General features: G+C 35.2%; 1 non-coding gene across 1 annotated transcript; it reads right to left on the bottom strand.

Annotated features, from left to right (window-relative positions):
- Nucleotides 1–3976: 3976 nt before the first annotated feature.
- Nucleotides 3977–4051, bottom strand: TRNAI-AAU (transfer RNA isoleucine (anticodon AAU)). Its single transcript has one exon. It is a non-coding gene; the product is annotated as a tRNA-Ile (tRNA).
- Nucleotides 4052–23685: the final 19634 nt, after the last annotated feature.

The following is a 23685-nucleotide window of genomic DNA, read 5'->3' as shown; positions in this document are numbered from 1 at the left end:
TAGCCCTCTTCACTTTAAACCCCTATCCCTGGAGGGGGAGGAGGGGACGGCCTCTTCCGTTTCCTCCTCTCCTCGCCCCTCCCACTTTCCTTCCTGGTGGGGCATGGGCAAGCCCCACTGAAAATCGGGGCCGTCTACTCTATTGGCCCCACCTCTGTCTTTCTCCCCTCAGTCTTCAGTCTCCCCCCACTCTATCTTTACATAAACGTATGCCCTACACGTCAAAATTTTAACATTTCCAAATTACTGCTCGCCCAAAATTCGGACTATCTAAGACCTAGCGATATCCCCTCATGCGTCCTATCGTTCTCAAATGTATATATGTACGCATATACATGGATTTTTTTTTTTTTTTTTTTTTAGGTCCTAGCCACTGAAATCTCAGGAAACTAGGTGCCAGGACCTGCCATAGTAAATATCTTAGACTACTGGGTACCTGGTCTGCCTCCACGGGGCGAGGTGTGGGCCAAACGACCAGAGGAATAACGGTACACGACATTATAATTTACATTACCCATATACTTTTAAATCTCTGGCCTTCCAGTGAACTGGTATACACACAATAAAAGCAACGCGGAGATGAGGGAAACCCCTGGTGCCGCCTGACACAAAATACACCTTACCTTTGGGTTGCCAGGCAGGCACTTTACCCACCTGGCTAGCCCGGTCGGCATTTACATTTTCAGTATTAAATAGCTCTTAGCCCTATTCCATTGTGTATAAGGACATAAATATACAAATACACAGTCTTTAGCTCATGTGGTCTTGACATTACTTTCTCCTAATAAAGACAGTCTTGAAAATTAAACAAATCACTAATTATAGTTATTAAATACAGTCTATTAAATAAGTAAAATTGGAATAATTTACCTTATTTTGAGAATGCGATCGCCGATTTAGCCTTTCCTCTATACAAAATATTATACATTGAACTACTAATCTAAAAAATGAAGTCCTAATCATTAAATACTGTAATTACTGAAACTGGACACCACGATTCGTTTTGAACTGATCCTAACAGAAAAATTATCTAAAAGATTTTCATCATAGAAATGATGGGTCAGGTAGCCTTTGCCAGTTTAAAAAATTAAATGATTCAGATTTAAATACTGATACTGTTATCAATTTTCATTTTCCCGATGAAATAATACTCGTTTTACCCAGTGGCGTGTAGACCTATAAAACACGCACACACACACACTGTTCAAAAGTAAAGGACGGGTACAAATTAATTCAACTTACAAGGAGGGTTTAATAATGAAAAAAATAAATAATAAATAAAAAAATAACACACAAATTAAAACATAAATTAATACAAACATTAATTTACGATTTATGAACTAAAGAAACTAAAAATTTGCACTAGTGAGGTAAAAAAAATGCCACAATCTTCCAGAGTAAATAAAAACAATAGTCTGTGGCCTACACCTTTAATTTTAATGAAAATTATAAAATTTAAATAATTTTTTATATAGTTAAAACTGTTTTTGTTATTACTGAAGTATATATATATATATATAATTAGAGTAATTACTTAATAAGTCTTTATATTCTGCTATTATAAAATTAATTAATCTAATCTAAACAGAAGCACTTGCGCCCGCTTTTTATGGATAAATCTTTTACACAGATAGTGATCTTTCATGTTGAGAGGATATCAATATGAACTGTGTCTGTGCTGCACCATAAATACAGTATACATATTACCAAATAGAAATATAATGCAGTTGATTTGTAATGCAATGCTACTTTCTCTCACAGTCGTTTCAGTGATATGTTGTTATCAACGGTGGAAGTACCATTTATTTATAATGCAACACAGGCAATCTATTAAAATATTTAATAATAATATCATTATTACTTTTGTCTTTTTATCAATAAACTTCAGTTTGCTGTAGTCTTTATCTATATAACAATTTGCTCATATCCCTCCGCCCGGGACGCTCTTGCACTTGAATAACTAAAAGACTAAAAAAGTTTTTGACCCGATTCCTTTTTGCAATAGGTTTTATTTAACAGAAAAATTGCTACGTTCTGTGGTTTCAAAGATAAGGGGCCAGCCTAGATGAATACCCATAGAATGAAACAGGGCGCGTCACGTTTCCAGATTTAGATTTCATTCGGCACTGACTGCACTACTTCTACTGCTACATGAGAATTACTACGAAATCAGAATGTATCGCTTTCTTAAAGAATACGGTAACTGCGAAGTTGCTCTCATTTCATTGCAACAAGAGTTGAATCTGACTTTCCTCCTAGGGACACTCCCTCTCGGCTGTTATTTTCATGGATTTTCTTACCACTGATGGCGGCTACTCCTCAGTTCTTTGACTATGCAGACGGTATCATGTACTGCACGCCTTGTTCATCCATTCTCTTAGGACAGTGATTTACTGGCTTCCCATACTTTTAATACTTATTTTTCCAATTTTTGCGAATATGCCAGCTTTTCAGTCTTGCTAAAGAGAAATAGCACGCCTATATCATCTTCTTTCTCTAAGCCAACACCTCATCATTACATCCTATTTTTAGTAGAAATATCCTCCATCCTTCTCAAACAGCCATCTCCTCAGAATTGGCTATTTGAGAAGCTCCGCAGCGCGAAAGAGTTTTGGGCGGAAGAGATGAAACTAAACTCTAGCAAACACACGACAAACAATAAGAAAATATAAATAAATAAATTTTCTGTTTATACTCCAGGAGTTCACAGGGTAGGGAGAGAGAATACAAGAAACAACACTATATTCAGCAGTCACGGGCTTGAACCCTAATCACTCAAGGCACGTGTACTTATGCACCACTCGGCTACGGTGGCTTCATCTATTTTACCACTAGTTTTGTACTAGGTTGTACAAAACTGAATACTGTATTCCATGCCTCATACAAATCTACCTTGATGGGTTGCTTATAGTTAAACTGCAGGATAGGGCCTCACGCCTACGGAACAGAAAATGCTAGCACTGTTTTATAGTGCTGGATTTATTCTATCTGCAAGTTCCCTTCTGGGGGTAGGGTCCACTGGAAGGCAACCTCCAGTCTCACTCAAAGGACAGATGCAAGCTAGACAAAGTTTAACCTCACTAACTGACCTTGCTTTGACTTGACATTTCTGATATTGACCTCTAAACGGATCTCTATGAACCTGACCTATGCAAACCCTTATATGGGTAGGAATACTAAGTAACACTACTTACGTTGTGTGGGGTACCTCACCTGCAACCCTCACAAGGGTAGGATATTTCGCCGACACCTTCAGGTGGGGGATTACTATGCACCTGTACACTGTAGGGTGATTCAAGTGTCACTGACACCCTCGGGGGTAGGATGACCATACACTTATTTACCATAAAGTGGGTCAGTCCGCTGACACCTTCGGGTATGGGACAATAATGGCGCTCCTTTTTTGCAGGATTCTCTAGCCCTGCAAACTTTTACTTTCCCTGTGCTTGGGTAGGTAAGCTTCCCGGGTCAGGGGTATCCAACCCTTCATTCCTTCTCTGTCTCCCTCACTGGAGGACGCCTTCTTTCCTCGTCCTTCCACCCCGCTTTGACACCCGCACTTCAACTCTCACTCTTGCTCACACTTTTTTTTTTTTTAAATGTTCTTGTTTATACTCCGGCATGACCCCCAGGTCAGTGGAGATTACAATAAATTATCAATACAAATATTAATTGTATTTAGCAGTCAAGGGACTTGAACCCCGGTCCACTCAAAGTGGCGCGTGCTACTGCACTCTCGCCCCTGACCACTCGGTTTGTTGTTTTGTTTGTTGTTTTGGTTTTTAGGAGCATTAGCAACTAAGGCCATATTGCTCCGGGATATGCGGTGGTCATTCCCTGACCTTTCCGCATTCTCCGTATTTGGTGGTGACGGGCTCGAACCCCGGTCTACATCAAGAAGCGTGTGCTACGCACTGCTGCTCCTTCCCACCTGGCTACGGAGGCCTATAAGTGACGGTTAATAAAAGTCTTACTATTGGCCAGTGGGGGGATCGAACCCACGACCTTCGCGTTATTAGCACGACGCTCTAACCAACTGAGCTAACAGCCATTTTACTTGGACTCAGTCCAGGAAGTTCAGGCAACTCTGTCGGAGACCAGGCAGAGAATGATGGGCAGCCTGACTCACCTCCTAGTGGTGATGGCGGGCAACGTATGGGCTCACTGGGAGCCCTGCGGCCAAGTAACCAGAGAAACAACAGAACCCAACATAATACTATACACATACAATGCTAGAAGTGTGACTGTATGTACAAATGTTATAATGTTCAAAAGTTATAATGTACAAATGTTTACAGGCACCCTCCTAGCTGAAGGCTGTTCAGGGGTGAAACATATGCAATAAATTGAATAATAATAATAATAATAATAGTATGTGTATAGTACTGTGTACATAAAACACTATGCACACAATAGTATTGTGTACACAAAAAAAATACAACATACCTTACACACTTCTGGTATTTACAGTTCTGTATACTTCACAAGAGTACTGATGGCGCAGTTGTAGGAGACCATCAGTGGCGTGTTACCTCAAACACTATGTACACTACTTTTGTACATTGCTGAACTCTGGTCGGTAATCCCCTCCACAGTGCATTCAAGAAGTAATGGAGTGTAAAATACTGCATCCCAACTTATAAATAAATCTCACCTCTGTAGTACTAGAGATGTCTGCAAAGCTCTAAAAATCAAGGTCTGTCTCAATGTCTGTTCCACTAGACAACACAACAATGTGCGACGTGAGCTGGGGACCCTCTCCTGCATGTCAGTACAGTAGGGCTTTAATCCCGTTTTTCCAGATTTTTCGCTCTCGCATCTCAACCCGTACAACATGCAAATCGGCCGTGAATACAGCTGTTCAAAGAACGTATTCACGGCCTTTTTTAAATTATGTCCTTATATTGCTAAATTTTAATTTTATATTTACACCGTTGGCTCAAACTCACCTCTCGTTTTCCTGAATCATTTATTCTTAGTTTTAGATTCACTTATGTCAATTTAGTCCGCTATCGCCGTTATAAAATTCAAATAATTAACTGCAACACTCTTCATCCGATCTTTACCGCAACTTTGATTAACAGGAAACGAATATTACGTTTGCAGTTTTTTAGTTTTATAAAAGCACTGTTATAAAGATTACTTTATGGGTTTATTTTACATAGTGAGATTTCTTCCTTTCTCGTGAATACGTAATAAAGAAATAAGTAAATCTATTGTAAAATTGCATGTCAAAAGTTATTATTTAACTAAACATGGCTTCAACTAACTTTATATTAGTAGTAACACTACTCGCCATAAAGTGAAAGGAAGCCACAGGCTTTTGCTGCACCGGGAAAAAAAAAAATAATAATAAATAAATAAAAAAATAAAAAACAAGTAGATAAGAAAACACAAATTATATGTTTCCATCCTCACACAGGTAACTATCCAGTTATCCTTTGAATTTATTCAAACTTTCAGCCTCAACTACCTGTGAGAGCAACTTGTTCCAGCAATCAGCGACTCGCTGTCTAAAAGAAAACTTCCTACAATCTAAGCTAAAACTCAACCCTTGTAATTTGAATTTATGACCACTCGTTCTGGAATTCCTCATAACAGTGAGAATTCCGCCTTCATTCATTTTACTAAATTAAAAATATTATATTTTATCATCATATATTCACGCCTCTATACATTTTATGAGCATGTACGATGACTAACTTATCATGAAGAATGGGAAAGATATGAAAATGAATCACAGCTGGCAATTTCATTCAAATATTATTCGTTTTTTAAGCTTAATAAATAACAACTCTTGTTGTTCTGCTAGTCAAAAACCAGTGGCTTACACATGAAACCCTAGACACTGCCTTCATTTATTAAGGTGCGCTACTAAAGTGGGTTGAACTTATGGGAAGTAATCCCCCAAACCAGGGTTCCGGAAAAAAAAAACGCCGATCTGAAGAAAATCCTACGGGGAGAGGTGGAGATAATACCATCCATCTATCAACGTAATTTATCACCGGAAATAGAGCAGCCAGGACACCAGCAAAATATAAACCTATAATTTTATTTTATTATTTTTTTAAGCTCTCTCTCCCCAGTTTTTTTCCTGGATTTTTTTTTTTCTTTCGTTCACCATAATGGAAATAATATATGCTTTAGCTTTGTGTAGAAGGTGCTGCTGTAAGGTTGTATGATGAATTCGAAATCTCAAACTCTAACAGAGTATGGTGTTATGTTGTATAGATGTGAAGGGATTATGAAAATGAGAACTGCAGATTTCGAAAAGAAGCAGGTAAATGGGATGGAGAAAGGTAGCTAAGAGTAACCGTTATCTTTAAGAATTAATGACATGATGAAAGAAAATTTTTACACAATTTTGGTGATTTCCATATGAAACGGTGTTGGTTAATGCATTATCAAACCATTGAAATCACCTCCTGTTGGGAAGGGGGGATTTCAACCTCAGATCCTCCCTCCCCAGAAAAAGAGTGAATTAGTCCCCTGGCATCCCCCAACTAAGAGCAACTGAGTGGGACGGCGGACTGGAATCTTGACCATTTGTTGCGGATGTTATTTGGGGAGTGACGAAAGCCACTGTATCCCATTTAAAAGGTGAACTAGGATGGGTTTAATGACAGACCACATTAGTACCATGTCCAAGAATGTGTCGTTCCAGCTATGGAAAATTCTAGAGAAGGAATTAGGGTATGGGATGGAAAAAGCGTTGGTGTCAGTTAATGTCTCCATGACCAGAGCTACAAGAAAATCCGTTAGAACAATCCTCCCATTGTGCTAACTGAGTAGCTTTGTAAGAGATAGAAAGAGCCAATCTTCAAGGGAAGTAAATTCTCTGCACAACTGCTGCAGGTATTTGAAAGTGATTCAGATACAATAACGTCAGTGTCCCTCCCTAAATGACAAAACATCTCCCAACTCACCTCGTGAGAGGAGGTCGCGAGAAACATGAGAAACAGATAAGGATCATGGGAAACTTATCATCATCATCATCATATATATATATATATATATATAAGTGTCACCAATGAAAGTAAAATAAAATAAAAATAAAAAATAAATAAATATAGATGGAGAAGTTATTAAACACAAAATGCCGAGCCTAGTTGAAGAAAAAAGAGAAAAATAATGTTAAGAACCTATATAAAAAAAAAAAAAAAAAAAATTAAGTAGAATTAAATCTGAATTAATGCCGAATTAACAGGCCAATCATATGTACAAAAGCTGAAAGAAAAAGAGGGGAGGGTAATAGAAATAAAAATTATAAAATAAAAATTATAAAATAAAAATTAAAATTATAAAATAAAAATTAAAGAATTAAAAATAAAAATTGGTACATAAATCAGGTATTTCATCAGGGGGCTACACCTGATCATGTACCAAACACTGTGTTTCTATGCAAACTCATGCTGATGGAGACGCTATAGAAATGAAATGGACATAAAAAATGAAATGGATATAAAAATTATTTTTAAAAATTTTTTAAATTTTTTTAAAACTCCAGAAACATGAGTGAGGTAGCCCCAACGCAGTGTATTTAGATTAATAAATTAAGTAACTTGAGTCGATAGTATGTAAGAACGCAAACGCAGTGTGTTTAATTTAATAAATTAAGTAGAAAGTGTGTAAGAACGTAAGTTTAAATCAAAAGTATGTAAGTTAAATAATAATGAATAACAAGGTAGCGGTATAGAAAAAGGAAGCAATGCAAGGTAGGGGAGGGAAAAGAAGTTAAAAATATAGAGGTAAAGATAGTGAGAATAAGAAAAGTGAGAATGTCCGAATCACCCTCGTATTACACTAATAGTTCAAAGGACGGAAAAACGAAGATCAGAAAGTAGAAAGATGTAAAGAGAAGGAAAAGAGTTTAAAGGATACTAGGCAAGCTGGGTGTGTAAGTACCCAACCTCATAGAGAGGGTCTTGGCTGTGAGAGTGTTAGTAGAAGTGGAAATTAATACCGCTAGCTTGTAGTGTATATTTTGAGTGAAAGACATGAAATATAATAAAAAATATGAAGAGGAGAAAAATTAAATACCTATGATATTTGGCAGAAATAAGTTGAGTGAAATATAATCAAGAAATGAAGATACAAATTTGCGATCATGATTAATAAGATACAATTATGCGAATATGATTAATAAGAATGGAATGTAAACAGAGGGAAAAAGTATGACAACGATGGTGGAGTTGCTCAGAAGAGAAGAACTATGGGAGCCCTCTGTGGTTAAAATAAAATAGAGAAAATAAGATTGGACATAAATAAATACTGATATTAAATTACGAAAAATGAAAAGAAAAACTTAGGAAGTGAAAGAACACGAACATCGTTCTAATAGAAGTCATAATAGAAGTCATTATGTGTGATCACTTTCCAAGCAGTGGAAATACCACCATTCAAATATACAACTATACATCTGTACAGGTATCGAATTAACCCTAATCAAGGTGGAACATGGTGAAACCGAATTTTTCTTTAATGAAATCAGAGAGATTTTTTATAATAAAATTTAAGAAATTAATAGGAATGTCATTATTGCGAAGTTTGGTATAGAGATCATTCAAAGCACCAGCGAAAAGTGGTTGATTGCTACTAATATTAGCTAAACGGATAATTTGTGTGTAGATTATATTTTTATGAACCTTAATCGAAATGTTCGAGTTCCAATTTGTTAAATAGATAATATTAAAATTAAATTCGCTTCTTTTGTCGAATAGTTCCAAATTATGACGAAGAGGAGGACTATTTAGAGTAATACTTAAATCTAGAAAATTTGCATGTCGGTTGCCAAGGTTTTCTTTATTGAGAGTGAGTTCGGTTGGATATATGGATTTAGCAATATTTTCAAAATGAATGTTAAGAATAAGAATGTCATCAACATAGCGGAATGCATAAAAATTAAGGTTCCGGTTGTTATGAATATATAGATGTTCGTAATAATGAAGAAATAGATTGGATACTATGCTAGAAATTTGTGAACCCATGGGAACTCCTATGGATTGTTTATAAGCATATTTACCATCGTAAATATAATTGTTTAGAATACAGAGGTTGATGTAGTTATTCCAAGTAACCTCATCTGTTGGTATAACGTTTTTGTATTTGAGGAACAATTGATGAAGTACATTAACAATCAAGTGATGCATGCGGTAAGGAGTTAAATAAGTTGGTGAAGTCATATGTTTCAATACTAAATATGCTGGAATATGTATTGGAATTGGAATTAAAAATTTCAATGATACTGTGGTTATTGTTAATGATCCAAGTGGAAAGGATATTAATAAGAATGGTAGTTAACAATTTGAAAAATTGTTTACCTGGATGATAACAGCCACTTTTTTTGGCACTAGTGATGAATCTGAAGCCAACTGGATGTTTATGGAATTTGGCTATCATATACAAGAAAGGCAAAGTAGTATTAATTTCCACTTCTACTAACACCTCACAGCCAAGACCCTCTCTATGAGGTTAGGTACTTACACACCCAGCTTGCCTAGTATCCTTTAAACTCTTTTCCTTCTCTTTACATCTTTCTACTTTCTGATCTTCGTTTTTCCGTCCGTTGAACTATTAGTGTAATACGAGGGTGATTCGGACATTCTCACTTTTCTTATTCTCACCTCTATATTTTTAACTTCTTTTCCCTCCCCTACCTTGCATTGCTTCCTTTTTCTATACCGCTACCTTGTTATTCATTATTATTTAACTTACATACTTTTGATTTAAACTTACGTTCTTACACACTTTCTACTTAATTTATTAAATTAAACACACTGCGTTTGCGTTCTTACATACTATCGACTCAAGTTACTTAATTTATTAATCTAAATACACTGCGTTGGGGCTACCTCACTCATGTTTCTGGAGTTTTAAAAAAATTTAAAAATAATATTTTTATATCCATTTCATTTTTTATAGCGCCTCCATCAGCATGAGTTTGCATAGAAACACAGTGTTTGGTACATGATCAGGTGTAGCCCCCTGATGAAATACCTGATCTATGTACCAATTTTTATTTTTATTTTTAATTCTTTAATTTTTATTTTATAATTTTTATTTCTATTACCCTCCCCTCTTTTTCTTTCAGCTTTTGTACATATGATTGGCCTGTTAATTCGGCATTAATTCAGATTTAATTCTACTTAATTTTTTTTTTATATAGGTTCTTAACATTCTTTTTCTCTTTTTTCTTCAACTAGGCTCGGCATTTTGTGTTTAATAACTTCTCCATCTATATTTATTTTATTTTTTTTTTTTTTAATTTTACTTTCATTGGTGACACTTATTTATATACATGTATCCTGTTTTGCTGCTTTGCGCATTCAGGTACATGTACTGTTTTTCCTTGTTTTTTTCCCCTTCCACTTCTTCGTTTTCATATATATATATATATATATATATATATATATATATGGAGTTAAGTTAATAATGGTAAGAGTTTTTTTTCATACAGACCGATGTAATGTTTAATCGTCCTAGATGGCATTAATTGGTTATGTGACTACTTAGTATTTATTATAATATTTATATTTATTATAACATTTAATATTTGCTTTGTCATACTTGGAAATATATATATATATGATATATATATATACATATATATGATGATGAACATACATATATATATATATGATGTTCGCATAGAGTATAAGAATTTTTAGAATACTGTATATGGGTTCAGGATGGTGAAAAGTTACTGTTTCAGTACAGTGAGACACCGGTCTAAAGAACCGTGGGGTGAGGTGGACAAAAGCCTAGGAGGGCATACCTTCTGGTTTTTGAAAGACTTGAAAAAACAAATACTGTATTATTAAAATATTTACTGAAAATTAAAAAAATAAATTTATTAGAATCAATTCTTAGGCAATAGTTAAAAGTGTTTAAAAATAATAAAACCATTATTAACATGTGTTGTTGTTTGGTTTTTTAAGGAGCATTAGCAACTAAGGCCATATTGCTCCGGGATATGCGGTGGTCATTTCCTGACCTTTGCGTATCCTCCGTATTTGGTGGTGACGGGCTCGAACCCCGGTTTAATCAAGAAGCGTGTGTTACGCACTGCTGCTCCTTCCCACTTGGCTACGGAGGCGCCATTAACATGTGTACACAAACTAGTAATATTCTTTAATTTCGGGCCCAGAGATTTGTTTTAATTTTGTAGTCAGTTAGTACAGCCACCTATCAGAATGTAAGTGTACTCACGGGAGTCCCTGAACTCATGTTTCATAGGATGAAAACAGTAAGATTGTGTTGTGGTTGTAACGGACAATCTTCTCATATTTACTTGAGTACGTACTAAAACCTTGTATTTTTTTTGTAATTAATTTTGCTATTCTTACGTATAGTTTTAATTTATATATATTAAAAATTTATGAGTGCTCGAGTACATCACTCTTACTAAAGTTCATTTAAATATTTTTTGTTTTAATATTATTCTATGTATTTGCTTAATATTATTGCTCATTATTAAAGTATTGAAAGATTCTATTATTATACTGGACTTAAGTATAAGCACCAATAAATGATGTTTATAAAGTAACGAGGTGACAATAAATCTTGTGATATAATTTTTACTCCTGGTGATTTAATTTTTACTCTAAGCGACTTTTCAACGTAGTATTAGCGTTGGCACATCTCTGGGAATGTTGTTTATGGAAGAGATAAGTTGAGAGACAATGAAGTAGTATATCTTCGTACTAGAAAAGTGAAAACTTTAAACACTTCTCTGTCATTCAACAAGAAGTATAACAAACGTTACTGGACATGCCTAGTTTTTGTATAGTTCGAGGTTGACTGCCAAGTGACGCGCTAAAAATTTAATTTCATTGTCTATCAGAAGTTTTTCATATGCTGATTACCAAAATACAGAATATTATTTTGAAAAATCCATTGTTTTATTCTATGCGACCGAAACGAATTCGATTAATCCTGATATGCACATATTAAATATATTATTTTTAGGCGACCCGAATAATTAAATTCATCTGCCGTGTGTCTTATGTCTGTAAATTGCGTGTGTTCTATGGTCGATTTGTCTGTTTTGCTAGACGAAAAACCCCAGTTTCTGGGGGGGGGGGGGCAACCTTGCTATCTACGCTTGAGACTGACTAACTCAGCCAAGGAGTGGAAAAAAGCCCATTAAAGTTCCTCGAGTCATCGATGGGATTCGAACCTGGGCCTTTTCCACCCAGTGTGGGGAGGACGGTGACGTTACCACTGTGTTACCGTGCAGACGCCTAATATGCACAGTATACTCTCTACTTTTCGTAACATTCATAGAGTATACCTTCTGCTAATTTTAAGATTACAGCAGGGTAGAATGTATGGAACCCGCACTCCGATGAGCACTAAGCGGCTATAGCAGAGAGGAGGTAGTACAATAATATAAAATAATATGAATTATACTTTTAGAGCATAAACAATTTTTAATTAATAAATTAATGGCTTTTTCTATTAAGCAAAATTTAATGTAATAGTATTATGTAATGGCATAAGGTTAAATGAATTTCAACTAATAGATAGAAAGAAAAGATAAAAAGAAATAATATATATATAAAATAAAGATAGAAAGAAATAATATATAAATAAATTAATTAATGATCATACACCAAGTATGATCATTAATTAATTACCTTATCTTATCTTATCAAGAAGTCACAAAGTGACCATGGTTTAAGGAAGCACAAAGTATTTCGATTAGCCAGACAGTTTAGTGGAAGTTCAGCAAAATTTTTTGCAAAATTATTTTAAATTTGGTGACATTTTCTATTTAAAAATTTTGTACATCTAAACTCAATGGTAGTGGCTTCGATACTTTGTAACGGGAGTGGAAGAAAGAAAGAAACTGTATTATTATAAACCAAGTTGAAATACTATAATATGAGAAACTGTGTTATTACATTTCAACGTGGTTTATACGTTGACATCTTCCTTCCGTTCATGTATGGCAGTTGTTTTTGATGCACATTTTATAAAATAATTTTATAATTTATAAAATAAAATATTTTTATAAAATACGTTTTTTATAAAACAAAAAACTAGTTTATCCTTATTTAAAAATTTATCCTTATTTGATCATTACTACAAATCAAATTAAATCTAAATTCATTTAGTATTAGTAGTGTCAAATGCAAGAAAGCAAGCTTATAAAAGTATCAGCCAAAAAAACTCACACATCACCTGTCCACCCCCTCCAATAATTTGCCTCGTTATCCCTGGAATTTATTCAAACTATCCACTTCCACAACAACAGATGGAAGTTTGTTCCACCAATCAACCACCCGCTGGCAAACTTCCGCACATCTATCCTTCAACCATCTTTCTTCAATCAGGAAGGAACTAAGAGTTTTCTCTCAGCTTCCTTAATTAAACTACTAAATACGGCTTTTATAAAAATCCAAATTTCCCTTTTTTAATGAAGAACACACTATACTCATTCAAACAATACATTCTATAAACTAATATTACATTATACGAACTTTCTTTTTATCTTCCTTATTTCTTTGCACAAGATTTCCGAAACTTTTCATTCACTCTGTCTTTTCTGACTGAATTGGACCTCATATACGATCTGCTTTTCTCCGTTCATTTTTCTGCTTCATCCTTTATCTTAAGAAAAAAATTTTTGATTCTGATCTTTTTTTTATGATCTTCATTATCAGTACCCTGTCTGCATTCGAGATTTGTCTTTTAAACTGATTTATAAACTGCTTTTAGTAACTACGTCGAAAACGTTCTTTCTTTAATTTATTTAACTTTACAGCAGATTGTTTTTTCTAAGTTCTTAATTAATGAAACTGTTTAAATTAAAAGTGTAACACTGAACCCTAGAGAGCTTGTTTGCTCAGCAGGAATTTTCATTCATTTCCTGCAACAGCTTTCCATTTTATTTATTTATTTATTATTTTTTTTTTTTTTTTTGTTTTGTTTTTTACCCCGTCTCAGTATCGAAGTTGGTCTCAGTCATAGCAGTGAGCTCCGGGTTTCCCCTTACAAACAATTCTTAGAACACGTGCAATATTCATTCCGAATCACAGAAGGGCTAAGTCGGGAGCATTTTAGTTTTATCTGCGGTTACCATCAAGAACTCTCCCTCTCCTCCATCCTCAAGGCTGTCTGGAAATGTTGTGTGTGTGTGTGTGTGTGTGTGTGTGTGAGAGAGAGAGAGAGAGAGAGATGAAGGATGAGAGATAGGAGAGAGAGAGGAGAGAGACGAGAGAGAGAGAGAGAGAGAGAGAGAGAGAGAGAGAGAGGTGCATGCATCTGTGCGCATGTGCACTAATTACCATTCCTACCCGCTTCAGAAATATTATTCAATGGTTGGGCTCTCTTGAAAATACTGTACCGTACTAAACAGAATATTCTAAACAGGCGAATATTTGTATCAATATTCGCCTGTTCCTGTTTCTATACCAGCAGAGGCCCTAATATCGACTAGTTCCCTACATGCATTAGTCTTTCTTGTTTAAACTAAATCGAATACCCATGGACTTTTTTCTATTAAAATCCATTTATGATAAAGTCAGTGCGGGACGAAAATCATGCATTCAAGTATTTTGACATTCATCACCAAAGCAGCGGGTAATATGACCTATATTTTGTTATCCTTTTTTTTTTTTTTTTTTTGCACCAACCATAGTTATCGCTACAGGATGCGTTTTAACCTCTCTTCAGTGCACAGATATATACCTGTATTTGTAAGAAATGTTTACTTTAGCTTTTAATGTTCTCATTCACAGATCACTGAGTACGGAGATAATATGATTGCTACAGATCATAAGTGGGATGGAAAAAAAACCATTTGTGGATAGCTTATTTTTAAAAATAGTTTTGATAAATAAATAAATTAAAAAAAAAAAAAATATATATAAATGAATATATATGAAGGGAGGACTATTTTACTAATGTTTTTTTTATCAAAAAAGATTAATTTTTACGCGAATGGCTCACTAAGCAAAACTCTACACTTCCACTTGCAATTTTAAAATATAATAATTTTTAGTTCAACTTTTAAAATCTGAATCAAATTAAAGTTATTTATTTATTTATTTATTATATATATATATATATATATATATATATATATATATATATATAATTTTTTTTTAATTTCGATTTTAGATATTAAAGAATCAATTAAAAAGAACAAAGATAAAATAAAAAAAGAGAAAGAAATATTAGGTTATTTCTTATTGAAATTTGATGTGCACTATGATTAAATTCAAGAACAAGCATTAAGGGAAAAAAAAAGGACTTAAATTAGCAGCCATAAGCAGTAATACAGAAAGACAAATGGTACTGAAACTGAAGAATAGCGATGGAGTACTTATAAATAACAGAGAAGGCATAATTCAAATAGCAGAAGACTACTATAGAGAATTATACGAGGAGCGAGGGAATGATGCCAGCAGTGGGGAAGATGGATCGCAAATTAGTAACTCATACGACATACCCGATATAATTCCTGATGAGGTAGAACATGCGTTGAAGAAAATGAAGAATCAGAAAGTCTCGGGGGAAGATGAGGTTACTGTACACTTGTTAAAATTGGGAGGAAGAGACATGGCACAAAAACTGGCAAGACTCTTCACAAAATGCATTAGAAAAGGTGTGATGCCTAAGGAGTGGAATAATGCAACCATATTTTTGCTGCATAAGAAAAGAGATAAATCAGAAATTGGAAATTATAGACCAATTAGCTTGTTATCCCACATCTACAAGTTGTTCAAAAGGGTCATTACTAACAGATTAGAAAGAATACTTGATAAGAATCAACCGAAAGAGTAAGCTGGCTTTAGGACAGGATTCTCAACTATGGATCACCTTCACGTAATGTCACTGCTATTGGAGAAAGAAAATTAATATAAAACGCCATTATGCCTGGCATTTGTGGATTATGAAAAGGCATTTGACTACATACAGCATAAGGCAATGTTTCGGACACTGGAAAGACAAGACAAGACATAGATACTCCATATATTATGCTTTTGAAGAAAATATATGAGAACGCTACCTCCTTTATTAGATTAGACAAAGACAGTAGCAAATTTAAAATTGAGAAAAAGGGGTTCGACAAGGAGACACAATATCTCCAAAGTTGTTTACTGCTGCCCTTGAGGAAGCTTTCAGAAGATTAGACTGGTCGCACAAAGGAGTCAATGTGAATGGAGAGTACCTAAACAATTTACGATTTGCAGTTGACATTGCGGTCATAAGCCACGATCCCAAAGAATTAGAGGAAAATCTTAATCAGTTATGCACAGTTAGAAAAGATTTTGGACTAAAGATGAATATGGCTAAAACAAAAGTAATGAAGAACAAGTATGCTAGAAAGGGATATAATGATTGAAGGAGCAGTAATTGAAAAGGTGGAGTCATATACTTATCTGGGACAAGTCATCAGCTGTAATAATGATAAATGGCTGGAAGTCAAGAGAAGAATAAATTTTGGATGGATAGCATTCAGAAAATATAGTCACATACTGAGGAGCAATATTCCAATTTGTCTGAAACGTAAAATAATGAACCAAAAAATATTACCCACCATGGCTTATGGAAGTGAAACTTGGGCACTCACCAAAAGAATGGAAGAGAAGCTAAGAACGACACAGCGAAGAATGGAACGAATTATATTGGGAATCAGACTGTTAGATAAGAAGAGAAACACATGGATTAGACAGCAAACTCAAGTAAAGGACAGTCTTATCAAAACTAAAGAACTAAAATGGTCTTGGGCAGGACACATAGCTCGAAGACATGATGACAGATGGACTAAGAGAATAACAGAATGGTACCCAAGAGGAGCTAGAAGAAAACCTGGAAGACAACGACGGAGATGGACAGATGAAATTCATGAGTTTGTGGGTAGTAAATGGATGGCCGTTGCACAAAATAGAAGGAACTGGAAAGTTTCTGGAGAGACCTTCATCCTGTAGTGGATTGATAATGGCTGATGATGGTGCTGATTCAATATTGAGAAAGGCAAACCTGTATGACATACCATTAAACAAGTAATATAAAAAAAAAAATTTTAAAGTCAATTCCTTCTTAGGTCAACAAAGAAAAATTTTATTTTAGTTACTTTTTATTAAATAATTACAATTAATATAAATATGTATATACATATGGCAGAATCACAATATTAAGTGGCAAAATAGAAAGCGAATTTCCTTGCAATTTTCCATTTTCCTTTCTATATATGGTGTTGGACTATTATTTTTATTCACATGTTTCATTTTCCATTTTGTTCCCTCCTTGACTCAGACTGAACCCAGAATGAAACAAGAATCTGAAAAAGAAATTTTTTTCCAGCGATCTACACGCTTCGCCACTGACGGTATTTATTCCTAAATTTATATCCTGCTAAATATCTTATATAAGAGAAATTTTTTTCTCCCATATAAAACTAAAATTAATTAATTAAATTTAATTAATGAATTAATATTTGAACTAACTGTATTAACATCAAGTGTCATCCACTACAAGTTTAAAAAAATTTATTTGAACTTGAGTGGATGAATAAAAAGTATTTTATTAACGATTGAAAATTTGAACAAGATATATAAATATATATAGGGAGAGTGTGAAATAATAGTAGGAATTGAAAAAAATAAAACCTTACGTGATTTTTTTCGGAAAAATTTTGTGTATCTTGTTAACAAGAGAAAATTCATGAACTTATAGAGAAGTAGTGAACATTTTACTTTTTATACCTACAACGACTGTTTTGTACCAAAAGCTATCGATATACAATTAGAGGGGAATTTTAAGGAAAGTTAATCCTCCCGCCCCTCTCGAAAAGAAACAAAAGGTTACCAACACGGGGGTATCACAAATCTGCGGTTGTATGTAAGCGATGATAGGGATATCACTGCGCTGAAAGATGGTATCAAGACTGGATGGCAGAACGTTACCGATATTACGTGGAGTAGCTTTTATTATTATTATTATTAGCTATATGGTGCAAGGCAGCCTGAGGCTTGTGCTGCACCAGCCAAAAAAAAAAAAAAAATTCCCCAGAGAGAGAGAGAGAGAGAGAGAGAGAGAGAGAGAGAGAGAGAGAGAGAGAGAGAGAGAGAGAGAGAGAGAGAGAGAGAGAGAGAGAGAGAGAGAAGTAAAAGGGGATCGCCAAGAAAGAGAAGAATGATGATATCCAGCTCAGGACCCTGGGTGTGCCAAACCCATACTCACCAGATGTGAGCCCCTGGGGTTATGATCTCCATTAAGCTGGATTTTTAAAAGACAATAGTACTCGAATACTTGGCAACCATTATGAATGTATGTGGCATAAAGAAAACTTAAATATCGAAATTTATTGCTTTTAAATCATGTTCAAAACAATGTCCACGTGCAAGAAGCAGAGCATTATTTATTGCCGCAATTGTGTATCTGGTACATGCGGAGACTATAAACAGGAAACAGTATAAAATAGATAAGGTAGAAAGTGTGGATAAAGAAAAACATAGGTTTTAATTTGTGAAAGAAATGTGGGGATTTTACACTGTAAAACAGTCATGTGTGGAAGTATTCATGAATCTAATTCGTATGTAACAGTAACTGAGAAGACTGCTTAAATATTCATTACTAACAAAAAATCCTAATAAAGTTTTTTTTTTTTTATTTTGCTCACAAGGCTGTCTAGTGAATATCACCTTAATCTTGTTGCTTATAATTTTATATGTAAACGTGTTTATATTTCGAGTCGCATGACTGAGAACGTGTGGATTATGTCCACAGGACCAACGATCCATATATGTTGACGTGCCCTTCAAAACTTAAGACTTGAAATAATTGTAAGAAAACGAGGAGGCTGGTAGCCTTCAAGGTGTAATTTAAAATCAAAATAAAAAGAAACTCATTGAATAGTTAATTATAAAATCGTCCACGTCACTGCGTAAGTAATCGTAGGTTGGTAGAAATTGAACGAGACAGTATCATGCTTCAGGTGTCACCTTCTTCTTGAGCATGGGAACCTCGCCCACACCCCCACAAGTTACCATATAAGGGCACGGCCGCTGAGATGGTGAATGAAGGCGGCAAAATATTACATAAATGAAGAGGATAGCGGAGCAGTTCAATAGGTGTGGTTGCTCCACAGGACGATAACAACAGGTGTTGAAACCAGGGACACAAGGGTAAGGTAGTGGTAGAGTCGAACACCTTACTACAAGTTACCTGCATTTGCTATCTAATGCGCGCGCACACGCACACACACACACACACTATTTGATTTAAAATTACTATTACTTGCATCATTCATTTTAAAATAAATCTCATTCAACACCTACGTTCTTTGCAGCGCGTTCAAGCCTGTATGCAACTGGCGGTAGTAGTAGTAGCAGTAGTGGTAGCAAGGTCAGTTTCCATGGCAACTTTAACAATTTCAAAAAAATAATAATCAGTAAATCGTAAGTTTTCTAACTGATACAATGCATGTAATCTGATTTTGCTGAAGTGGCGCACAGACCGAAAGGTGCGGCTTAGAATCCTGTCTCGGACAATTTTATTATTTGTTGTCCAACAAAAAACAGAGCGACGGAAACTACAATTACTGAGCCTTCATTATGCTTGTAGAAGCTTGTCATACAAGTACGTTTGCATGCTTTGCGAGATGAAAATTCTGGAATATACTTCAAAGAGAAAAACACCATCACCTAAGCCAGCTGACTACAACACAGAGGAGTGGTTCTTAATCGATAACTTCAATCCCCTTGGAAAGCGCGTGCGGGGCAGTCGCGACCTATCATAATAAATTAAGCTTGTTAATACAAGATACTTCTTACGTTGCCTAATCTGAGAGACCACCTAGATAATACGTGAACCTACGGTCACGCTCAGAGGAATGCAGAACTTGCATTTACTAAAATTATATCCAGGATTGTACTAAAAGGATTGGGTGGAGGAGATGATTTGGTGGTTGTGAAGCAACTGGGTTTCGACAGAGAGTGTATCCTTAAAGCTTTTCTAAAGACCTTTTAAAGCCTTACCAAGATACGCTCCTGACTACACCAATTAAATGTGTTTTTTTTTTTTTTTTTTTTTTACAAAAGCTGAAAATTTCAAGCTTTGAGGGAAACTGAAATACCGTAATTGCGGATTGTACTGCGGAATACTGATATTAAAATTAATGTACGAAATTTAATTCTTCATGTAAACGATCGCATAACAGGAAACAGCTGTAAACGTTTCCCACCATTAAATTTTTTTCTTTAAAAGTTGTAACTTCTCTGTAATAAGAATAATTCAAAAATTAATACCGCAATAATATATTTATTTATTAAGAGACTGCTGTTCATGCTAAAAGCAGAACTGATAACCAATGGAATGAGCAAAGGTACAGTGTTCAAATGTACGTACCGTGTCTCTATATTTTTTTCTTTGAATTTTGTTTCTTCATTCAGTTGAAATAATTCGGCTATAGTCGCAGAAGTTTCCTATCCATAATTCCACTTTTAATATAAGATACAGACTTTGGAACCATCAACACATACATCGACTAAGCATTTAGCAATAACAACATTTGATTTTAACAAGAGTTTCAAGTCTTGCATTCTACTAGACTTGAAACTATATACAATCAGCTAGACTTTTACTGGTGTTTCATAAAATTTATATAAAGTTCCGAGTTCATAGCAAGTAAATACCGACCGAGACTAGCGTGGAAGGAATATATTATCTGGATTCTCCTCAGCATGTTTCAAAACTTTATGGAGTACGGGAAATGATGTCTATTTACAGGATAGGACAAACTCGTCATTTCAGGAAGCGCTTATTCAAAAGGATGGGTGACAATAATTAGCATAGTATACCCGTGGAAATAATTTTAGAGATGAAAGGCATTCTCTTCTTTTTTATTATCATCAAGACAGAAGCGGCAAAATTACTACAGACTGGTTGTAACCTATCACCATGATGTGAATAAAAATGACGCCCATGAGAGATCTGACTCACTGTTAAAAGGGATATTTGAAAGGCGATAAGTACGAAATAAATACTGGAGTCCAATGCTCACAAGTCGAAATGCAATTCCATACAATTCACTAATCCGGAACTAGGGAGTGTTCTTTGACCTTCGACATCATTTACTTATCCTTTTAACTGTAGTCAGCATAAACATTAAACACGTAGTTTTAGGGCTGTTATTAAGTGTAGATATATGTTTCTCAGTGCAAAGGTTGTAATGACATCATCATACGGCATTTAGCTTCTCACTCAGAGAAAGGAAGCGACATCGCAAAATTACACATGCCACTTAAAAATCTTTGCAACGGAATTAATGCGTTGGTAATCCGTCAACTGTCAGCGCACAGAGACAGATGAGTTGGTTTTCACAGATGGCTGGAATACACTCAAAACAACCTGCACGAAAACAGGTTGGTCTGGATTACCTTACATAATACTATAAGAGACGGATATCTGCTATGTGTTTGGAGGCGGTGTATTGCAACATTCGTTTATTCAGAATTCATATAATATCATTGCTTGATCTTTGAAAATAGCACTCAGTATCAGAAGCGGATATCAGGATATCCGCTTTTGATACTGATAATTGTTGTTGTTGTTGTTATGGGCGTTTAATGGCGCATAAGCTACTATGGCTATAATGCGCCTAGATACTGATAAGCTACTCTAGCTGTACCAACGTGATACTGATGTTCATAAATTTTAATATCTGCAAGATTTGTACTGGAATCTGAACAAATAAAAATTGCAAAAAGTGCCCATTTCATGAGTTTGGAGGTTTTATTTTACCAGATGAGAAGAGATGCTCTTAAATTGCCTAAAAGTATTTGAATGACTCTGAATCCATAAAAACGGTGAGATCTTTAATAAGATCTTTTTAATTAATCTATAGACAATTACGATGGCAAAAAATTAGCTTCGTAAGATGCTGTAACTGAGTTACTTCACTGCTAATTGCATTTAAATGTTTTAATTTTAAATTGTTCAATTATTATAAATGTTATTTAAATTCTATGCAGTGAGACCAACTGATGAAGTTACCAGCAGCAAATTCTAAATGGGAAGCATTCATAGATGTTATCGTAGAAGCTACCAGGCTTTTTATACCAACTAAGAGATACTGTTCAGGGCTTAGACCGAATGGATGTCAGATGAATTGATGAGACGTAGAAAGAAGAGAAATGCATGAGATGCATATAAATTATCAGGTGATACAGAAGCCTATATTGGTTATAAACTAGTCTGCAATCAAGTCAAAAAGGAGGTTAGGCAAACTAAGGCAGATTATGACATCTCTGGCAAAGAATGCAAAGACTTCTTTACTTATGTAAATAGTAAAGGAGCTAAATGATTTTGTGATAACTGAGAGGAAAGTGGTGGATAGTTTCTTGAAGTTAAATGTAAAAAAAAGGCAAGGGGTGGATGGGATCTCTCCAATTATATTAAAGGAAGCAGCAAAACAAACCTTTAACCATGATTATGAGAACATTCCTGGATTGAGTGGAAGTCCCTATGGACTGTAGATTAGAAATGTATTCCCAATTCACAAAGAGGGATCAAAGGGAGACGTCAGTAACTACAGACCTACCTGTTAGCTTGACTTCCGTTTCAGGAAAATAATGGCGTCTCTAGTTAGAGAAGTAACGCAGGATCATACAGACAGGAATTCAGTTATACTGCAGTCACAGTACGGATTTCGTAAGAGGCGATCTTTTCTGATCGGGTACTATGCCACAGTAACAAATGAACTGGATGCAAAAAATAATTTTGACATCATATATTTAGATTTCAGAAAAGCTTTTGATACTGTTGCACATAAAATACTGCTATACAAATTGGTGGAGTGTGGCATAAAGGGTAAGTTGCTGCTAAGACGAAGGGATGGTTGAGTGGGAGAAGACAGAAAGTTATCAATGGACACTGCTCTTCTTGGATTAATGTTATTAGCAGAGTCCCCCATGGCTCAGTGATGGGTCCAATGTTGTTTTCTATATGAAGGTATTTCAGACTTAATGTCCTAAGTTTGAAGAAGATACGAAGTTAACCAGGATAGTAATCCTAGTTAACTACGGTAGTTACCAGGATAGTAATCAGGTGTGCTACTGAATATATCAGGATATGCTACTGCAAAAAGATTTAGACAAATTAGGCAGCGGACTGATAAATGCTAACCGAAGTTTAATATTGAGAAATGCAGGTACTTCATATGTGGAACAGTAGGCCCAGGTTAACGTGCCAGCTGTGTGGTATCATACTCACAGCAGTGGAGTACGAAAAAGACCTGGGGATAAATGCGCGGTCAGATATGAAGTTCTCTGAGAAGTGCAGACAGGATGCCAGGGCAGCTCATGGGGTTTTGTTAACGATATACAAAAATTTTGCCTGCAGGATGAGGAGGTGATTATCCCATTGTACAAGGCAATGGTCTGTGTGGTAGCACAGTGGTATCGTCACCGTCCTCCTCACACCGGGTGGAAAGACCCGGGTTCGAATCCCGTTTACGACGTGAGGAACTTTAGAGGGTTATTTTCACTCTGGCTGACTTAGTCGGTCTCAGGCGTAGATAGCAGGGTTTTCCCCCAGAAACTGGGGTTTTTTCGTCCAGCAAACATGAAAATCGATCAGAGAACACGCAATTTACAGACAAAATAAATATATAGGTAGATGTAATCATTTACAGGGGACCCTAATATCATAATTAACATTCGATGTATAAGG

The sequence above is a fragment of the Mastigoproctus giganteus genome, chromosome 3 (assembly GCF_048544385.1).
Source record: "Mastigoproctus giganteus isolate SK-2022 chromosome 3, ASM4854438v1, whole genome shotgun sequence".
NCBI lineage: Eukaryota > Metazoa > Arthropoda > Arachnida > Uropygi > Thelyphonidae > Mastigoproctus > Mastigoproctus giganteus.
This window is presented reverse-complemented; position numbering and strand designations above follow the sequence as displayed.